The sequence below is a fragment of the Canis lupus genome, chromosome 7 (genome assembly GCF_048164855.1).
Source record: "Canis lupus baileyi chromosome 7, mCanLup2.hap1, whole genome shotgun sequence".
Taxonomy (NCBI): Eukaryota; Metazoa; Chordata; class Mammalia; order Carnivora; family Canidae; genus Canis; species Canis lupus.
Genome location: NC_132844.1, coordinates 4406136 through 4415032, shown reverse-complemented (window position 1 = coordinate 4415032; position 8897 = coordinate 4406136).

Sequence of the window (8897 nt, the reverse complement as noted above, 5' to 3'; positions counted from 1 at the left end):
AAGTCCTGTCTATTATTTTAAATTGTGTAGATCTATTACTCTGGTAAAAAAAAATAAAATAAAATAAAAAAAATATATATGGTTAGAAGGGATCTTTGTTGTCTTGTTCCTACCCGGTTTTTTTTTTTAATTGAAGTATAATTGATATACAATATCTTGTTAGTTTCAGGTATAGATCTTAGTGATTTGATATTTTTATACATGAAACGATCCCCATGGTAAGTCTAGTCACCCTCTGCCAGCACACAAAGTCATTACAATATTATCGACTAGCTTCCCTAAGCTGTACATTACACCCCCATGACTTATTTGTTTTATGACTGGAAGTTTGTGCCTCGTAATCCCCTTCACCTATTTTGTCCTCCCCAACCCGTCCCCTTCTGGTAACCAATAATTCATTTCTTGTATCTATGAGTCTGTTTATATTTTGTTTGTTTGTTTGTTTTAGATTTTACATAGAAGTGAAATCGTGTGGCTTTTGTCTTTCTCTTTCTGACCTTATCTCACTGACCCTAATACCTGCTAGTTCCATTTAGGTTGTTACAAATGGCAAAATTTTAATTCTTTTTTATGACCAAGTAATATTCCATCGTGCGTGTGGGTATACACACGTATACATACATACCAAATCTTCTTTATCCAGTCATCTGTCAGTGGACACTTATGTCACTTCCATGTCTTGGCTGTTGTAAATAATGCAATGAACATGGGTGCATGGATCTTTTCAAGGTGTGTTCTTGTTTTCTTCAGGTAAATACCCAGAAGTGCAATCGCTGGATCACATGGTAGTTATATTTTTTAAGTCTTTGAGAACCCTCCATCCTGTTTTCCATAGTGCCTGCACCAGTTTATGTTCCCACCACCATGTGCAAGGGCTCCAATTTCTCCATCCTCACCAACACTTGTTACTTTTTGCCTTTTTGATAACAGCCAGTCTGAAAGCTGTGAGGTGGCATCTCCTTCTGATGGATTTGCATTTCCCTGATGAGTAGTGGTGTGGAGCATCTTTTTCACGTTCCTGCTGGCCACCTGTATGTCTTTTTATTTAAGTCCTCTATTTTTAAATTGGGTTGTTTGTTTTATTGATATTAAATTGTGTAAGTTCTTTATATAGTTTGGATATTAACCCCTTGTTGTCTGTATGGTTTGCAGATCTATTCTTCCATTCTGTAGGTTGCCTTTTCATTTTGTTGGTGGTTTCCTTTGCTGTGCAAAAGCTTTTCTGTTTGATGTAATTTCATTTGTTTATTTTAGCTTTCGTTGCCCTTTCCTGAGGATATTGGTCCAAAAAACAAAATATATTGCTAAAAATGGTGTTAAAGGGCTTTCTGCCTGGGTTTCTTCTAGGTGTTGTATGGTTTCAAGTCTTACGTTCAAGTCTTTAATCCATTTTGCATTTATTTTTGTATATGGTATAAGAGGGTGCTCCAGTTTTATTCTATTGCATGTCCTTGTCCAGATTTCCCAACACTCTTTATTGAAGACTGTCTTTCCCCATTATGTATTCTTGTCCCCTTTGTCATAGATTAATTGATGGTATATGCATGGATTATTTTCTGGACTTTCTATTTTCTTCTGTTGATTTATGTGTCTGTTTTCATGCCAGTTTGATATGTTTTGATTACTACAGATTTGTAGTATAGTTTGAAATCGGGGAGTGTAATACCTTAGCTTCATTATTCTTAAGATTTCCTTGGCTATTTGGGGTTTTTTGTGGTTCCATACAAACTTTAGGATTTTTTTTGTTCTAGTTTTGTGGTAAATGCCGTTAGTATTTTTTTTTAAAAGAATGTATCTTATTTTGATTAATTAATTAATTTTAAATAAGCTCTATGCCCAATATAGGGCATAGAATGTTAGTTTTTCCAATCTGTGAGACAGCATTTCTTTCCATTTATTCATGTTGTCTTCAATTTCTTTCATTAATCTTATAGTTTTCATTGTACAGGTCTTTCATCTCCTTGGTTAAATAGATTCTCCTTGGTTAAATAAAATAGGTATTTTATTCTTTTTTGATGCAATTGTAAATGGGATTTTAAAAAATTTCTGATAGCTTGTTATTAGTATATAGAAATGCAACCAATTTCTGTGTGTTAATGTTGTGTCCTGTGACTTTACTGAATTCATTTAGTAGTAGTACTAGTAGTTTTTTGGTGGAATTTTTAGGCTTTTCTATATTTAGTATCATGTCATCTGCAAATAGTGACAGTTTTCTTCTTCCTTTCCAATTTGGATGCCTTTTATTTCTTTTTCTTGCCTAATTGCTGTGGCTAGGACTTGCAAAATTATGTTGAATAAAAATAGCCAGCATGGGCATCCTTGTCTTGTTCTTGATCTTAGAGAAAAAGCTTTTAGCTTTTCAGTACTGAGTTGGATATTAGCGGTGGATTTGTCACATATGGCCTTTATTATGTTGAGGTAGTTTCCTTCTATACCCACTTTGTTGAGAGCTTTTATCATAAATAGATATTAAATTTTGTCAAATGCAGATATTGAATTTTGTCAAATGCTGTTTCTGCATCTATTGAGATAGTTATATGACTTTTTATCTTTCATTTTGTGTGGTGTATCACATTGATTGTTGTTTTTTTTTTTAAAGACTTTATTTATTTATTCATGAAAAACACAGAGAGAGAGGCAGAGACATAGGCAGAGGGAGAAGCAGGCTCCATGCAGGGAGCTTGATGTGGGACTTGATCCTGGGACTCCAGGATCATGCTCTGGGCCAAAGGTAGGCACCAAACCGCTGAGCCATCCAGGCGCCCCACGTTGATTGATTTGTTAATGTTGAATCATTCTTGTATCCCTAGAATAAATCCCACTTGATTGTGGTGCATGATCCTTTTAATTAATGTATTGTTGAATTTGGTTTGCTAATATATTATGGAGAAATTTTGCATTTATGTTCATCAGGGACAATGGCCTATAATTTTCTTTTTTGTGTGATGTCTTTTCCGATTTTGATAACAAGGTAATGCTGCCCGTGTAAAATGAGTTTGGAAGCATTTTTTCTCTTTAATATTTTGGGAATAATTTGAGAAGGACAGATTCTAACTCTTCTTTAAATGTTTGGTAGACTTAATCTATGAAGATGTCTAGTTTTGGAATTTTGATTTTTTGGGGGAATTTTTAAATTACTGATTCAATTTCATCACTTCTAATTGGTCAATTCTGATTTTCTGTTGCTTTTTTAATCAGTCTTGGAAAGTTGTGTCTTTCTAGGGATTTATCCTTTTTTTCTAGATTTTTAAATTTATTGGTATGTAGCTATTCATAGCAGTCGCTTATGATCCTTTGTAGTTCTGTGGTATCAGCTGTAACTTCTTCATTTCTGATTTTATTTATTTGGGCACTTTTGTTATTGATGAGTTTAGCTAGAGGTTTATCAATTCAATTTTGTTTATCTTTTCAAAGAACCAGCATTTAGTTTTAGTCATCTTTTGTCTTTTTTTAAAGCTCTGTTTATTTATTTCTGTTTTGATCTTTATTGTTTCCTTCCTTCTTTGGGCTTTGTTTGTTCTTCTTTTTTTTAAGTTTCTTTAGTTATGAAGTCTTTTGTTACAATCTTTGTTTTAAAGTCTGTTTGTCTAACCCTGCCCTTCTTTTCATTTCCATTTGGATGGAACATCTTTTTCCAGCCCTTCACTTTTAGTTTATGTGTGTCTTCAGATTTTTTTTTTTTGAGATTTTATTTATTTATTTGAGAAAGAGAGAGAGAGAGAGAGAGAAGGAGAGCACGTGCATAAGCAGGAGGAGGGGTAGAGGGAGAGGGAGAAGCAGGCTCCCTGCTGACTAGGAAGCAGGACATGCAGCTCCATCCATCCCAGGATCCCTGGGATCATGAACTGAGCCGAAGGCCAACACTTAACTGAGCCATCTAGGTGCCCCGTGTGTCTTCAGATTTGAAGTGAGTCTCTTGTAGGCATCATACAGATGGGTCTTTTTTTTTTTTTTTTTTAAGATTTTATTTATTTATTCATGAGAGACACAGACAGAGGCAGAGACACAGGCAGAAAGAAAAGCAGTCTCCCTGAGGGGATCACACTGTGGGCCAAAGGCAGGTCCTCAATGGCTGAGCCACCCAGGCGTCCACACAGAGAAGGGGTCTTACTGTTTGTTTGTTTGTTTTTAATCCATTCAGCCACCCTGTGTCTTTTGAATGGGGCATTTAATCCATTTACATTCAAAATAATTATTGATAGATAGGTACTGATTGCCATTTTGCTAATTGTTTTCTGGTTGTTTTGTAGTTCTCTGTTCCTTCAGATTTTAATCAAGACCACACTTACACCATCTGAGAGACACAAGGTGCCACCCTATTTTAAATAATCCTTAGAGAAAGGCAACACTAACCTCTCCTTAATGGAGCCACTTCATTGTCTGACAATCTTCATGGTTTTGATTCATATTTTCCTTGCAGCCTGAAGGTGCTAATGTCCTGTCTGAAAGAGCTGATGTACACTCAGGGAGTAGACGGGCTCTGTTCAATGAAGTTAAATATCCAGAGCTGTTCTCTTTATGTTTTATATAGCAACATATTTTTTTTTCTTTCTTTATTTATTTATGATAGTCACACAGAGAGAGAGAGAGAGAGAGGCAGAGACACAGGCAGAGGGAGAAGCAGGCTCCATGCACCGGGAGCCCGACGTGGGACTCGATCCTGGGTCTCCAGGATCGCGCCCTGGGCCAAAGGCAGGAGCCAAACCGCTGCGCCACCCAGGGATCCCCAGCAACACATTTTTGTATGTGATTAAGCAACAAAACAACAAAGGGAAGAACGTACTAAGCTTATCAAACTACAATAGGTGCTGCTTCACCAGAAAAACTAGTTTTCATTCTATTTCTGGTGCTGTTAGGCTGACCTTGGGAAACCAAAGATGTTTTGCACTGAAACTAAGATGAACACTTAACAGCTCTAGTGTCAGCCCACGGCAAAACTGTCAAATAGGCAAAGTTTGTCATTAAGATTTTTCCATCATCCCTTTGCTGGGTCTTTCTTCTGTCCCCTCTCTTAGCTCCAGGGCACCACTGCTCTCTAGGTGCCAGGAAACCCAAGCAAACTATTTTACACTAAAGTGTCATTGACCTTTTGTGAATCCTACCCTGAGGACATTTGCATTTTACATCAATCCGGATCCAATAAGGAGAGAGAATCTACGCAGTAATTGGGACAGGGAAAGTGTAATACAAAGAATTACTAACTGTAACAGGGGGTTAAAGTAACAAAGAGTAAGAAGTAAAGAGAACTCTTTAAAAAAACGTAAGAATGGAGGATGAGAAACAACTGCCCTCAGGGCTGAGATGGAGTGCTCCAGCAAGAGGCCTCTTGAGTCAAGATTCACACCTTATTGATGAGGTCACGGCTGTGGCTCACAGGATGGCAGAGGAGACTCTGGGAGGCTGTACTGGTAGAACTTGCTGGAAGTCTGCTTTCTAGGGTGTTAGGAAAGATGATCATAGGGAGCTCTCTCACTGGAGGTGCTCTGCTGCAAAACCACATGAGGGTGGGGAAGTGTCAGGGAAGCTGCTGGCTACTGGGGGCTGAGAGGGCCACTGGGCCTTAGAGAAGCCAAGCACTGGAGACGCTACCAGGGGTCCTGGGGCCTGGTCAAGTGCAGGAGTCTGCCAAGCAAGCCCAAGGAAACTAGGACAGAGAACCCCTTCCTCCTGCAGTATCTCTCCAGTATCCTTGCTGACAAAGCCTAACCTGCAGGTGCCACCTGCAAAGGAAAAATACTTAAAGGGTGCACGTCTGTTTTTGAATAGCAGACGATGAAGGATGAATTTGGAGTTCAGAAGCAATAAATGATAACTGGCACACATTTTAGAAGAGAAAGAAAAGATCAGGGTCAGTTGAGCCCATTGGGCTTCTCTAGTGTTACATAAGGTAGGCCAGGGAAGGTATGTTGGAGTAGGAGAGCCTTCTGACAGTCCGGAAATTACTCTGGGTAGTTGACAGAATCCACATTAAGGGGGATCATTAAACGTTGCTTCTGGGTGGACAGGGGATGCTGGCTCAAGCTCAAGCTCTTAGTTTGCCTCCGTTCTTAGATGTTGCTGGAACTGGCTACATTCCCACTAATTTCACTTCTTCTGGCAAGCACATGCAGAGACAACATTCCTCAGACTCCCGGCTTCTAGGTGCAGCCTGCAACGAGTCCTGATGAATAAATAGAATGTGAGAAGAAGTAATAAATGCTACTTCTAGATCCGGCCCCTAAAATGTCCCATTAGAATATCCGTTCACTGTCCCTTCACTGGTGACCAGCTGAAGGCAGGAGATTAAGTAGCAGGCTCCAGAGAAGCTCGAAGGTATGTATGGTGGTCTCCTAACAGAGAGAGAGCCTGGTCATGGCTCCCAGGTGAGATCCTCAGGAGAGCGGTTCAACTCACATTAAACTAGAATGTGACTATATCGCGTTAAGTCTCTGAGACTTTGGGGATTTTTGTCAGTGCAGGTCGTATTAATTTCCCTGGCTGGACCACCAGGTAAATTAAGACCCCTACCCCCAGGACAGCCTGTCTTAAACTGAAATAGCAGAGACATAATACCCATTATTCCTTTTTTTTTTTTTTTTTTTTTGAGCTTGTCACAGTGAAGAAGCTAGAGAATACAGGATCGATATTCTCTTTGGTTCCATTTCTCCCCAGACACTTTTCCATGACCCACTCTCGAAGGCAAGCGTGGCAAGTAGATTTCCCTAACGAACAGGACAAAGACTCGCTGAGGATGGACAGCAGGGCACATTCTCTTCCCACTTCTGGGAGTCAGCTGTGGATACAAACAGGTGTGACAAGGAGGCCCACGGCTGGCCTCGGTGAACGGAGAACTTGTCCTGGTGCAAGAGGGGACCACTCTCCTGCCATGGCTCAGCCTCCGCTGCATCAGGGAACGGCACTCCTGTCCACGCCGTGCGGCCCCGGAAGAGGCCCGGGGTCTGAGCTCCATTGTCCCTGTTATTCACCGAAAGGCAGAGGCAGATTGGTGCTCCCACAAATGCTGAGAAAATGTATTGTCTTCCGTAGTTAAATATACGTGTATGATTACGTAGATGGTATGTGAGTATACATTTTTCCTCTTCATTTTTTCCCCTTTCAGTATGTCTAGCCTCTTTTGGGGTGTGTGTCGGTCCGAAAGGAAAGATCTCGCACGTGGGTTCTCTGCCATCCACAAAAACAAGCGGGATCTACTTCTGAGGCCTCCCCTATTTTCCAGCTGTCAGGCTTTACAGCCAAACGGGAGACCCCTCTGCCACTTGGGTCTCGGAGAGGCTCCCCCCAGACCTCTGTGCCTCACTCAGAGGGAGTCGCTTAGACTGGGCGGGGGCGTCTTTCTGTGAGGTTCTGTTAGCACAGATCTCCTGAAGGGCCGCCTCCCGCGGTCCTGCACCTCGGGAGCAAATCAGTGTCAGCAGCAGCAAGGCACTGCCGTGTAAGGTGCACGCCCGATGGACGGAAATATGGGCCTGGGGAGAGCGGGGTTCCTGTGGCGACAGGCAGCAAGGCCGGGCCCTTCAGCAGCGCTCACCCCATTAGCAGATCGCAGGTTGTGTCCGCGGGAGGCCTCAGGAGCCAACGGAACACAAACCCATGTATGCAGGCCGCAGGCAGCCGCTCTCGCAGCATCCATCGCCATCCCGCTACAGCAGCCTCCAAGGGGAGGAGGTCTGGGGGCACAGGAGATCTGTGACACCGAAGGCAGCACCCTGGGACCCAGAGAGGAGGCAGCCATGCAGAGACGACGGCAGGGGAGTCCAGCAGCAGGCAGGGAGCCCTCCATTCAGGCTTCCCCCTCTTAGCAGCCGCCTGACCTTGGCCGAGTCACTCAGCCACCCCGGTTCCAGTTCTCTCAACGATGACATCGGGATGGTAGCCTTATTACACGTAATTAAAAGGGAACCTGGTATCTCAGGGGTTAATTTGGAGTCGGAGGAGTCAGTCTGAGCGGGTGCAGGGAGAGAAAGGGAAATGCCGGCCCGCCCCACCTGCCTGCTTGAGGCCACATTGTACTTCATGAACACACAAACTTTTTTTTTGGCAGACACATGCAAATCAATGCAGAATTAATACTTCTTTGATTGTCCTCTCTCTCTTTCTCTCTCTCTCTCTCTGTCTCTCTCTTTTTTTCCCAGGCAGGTGCTGGAAAGACCCTGGTGGGGAGTCAAGGGACCTGTTTTCCATCTCAGCCCTGTTGCAAGAGGCATGGGCCATATATATATACCAAAGCTTCCTGCCTCTCATTTATCTCTAGATGCCTCCAGCAGCTGACTGGGGCCTTGAGGTTAATCTGGTCCATATTTATAATATCGACAATAGTGGTAACAACCGTTACCCTCAATATTGAAAGCTTCCTATATCCCTGTTCTTTTTTTTTTTTTTTTAAGATTTCCTTATAAGTAATCTGTGCAGCCAATGTGGGACTCGAACTCACAACCCTGAGATCAAGAGTCACATGCTCTACTGACTGAGCCAGCCAGGTGCCCCCTGTGTCACCGTTCTTAGAGTTTTATGTGAAATGGCTCAGAACTACCTTCTGATAGGAAGCGGTTACTACTTTTACAGCTAGTATGCAGATGGGGAAACTAAGGCAGAATGGGTAGATGATGTATTTTGTGTACATTACCTCCTCAAATTGATATATATGGAGTAGGTGTTATCTCTGTTATAGATGACAAGCTGACGCTTAGAAGGTCAACCTGCCCCCTCCAAAGAGAGAGCAGACTTAAAATTAGGTCCTTCTAACATCTCTTTTAATACGAGCAGTCTCTCTCAATTATTTTATTTTCCATTGAGGAACAATTTCCATTCAGTAACGAGCACTAGTATAAAGCGCACAGCTCAGTGGACTTTGACTTACGTATAGACTAATGTGAGCACCAACCTGACCCTGATTCAGA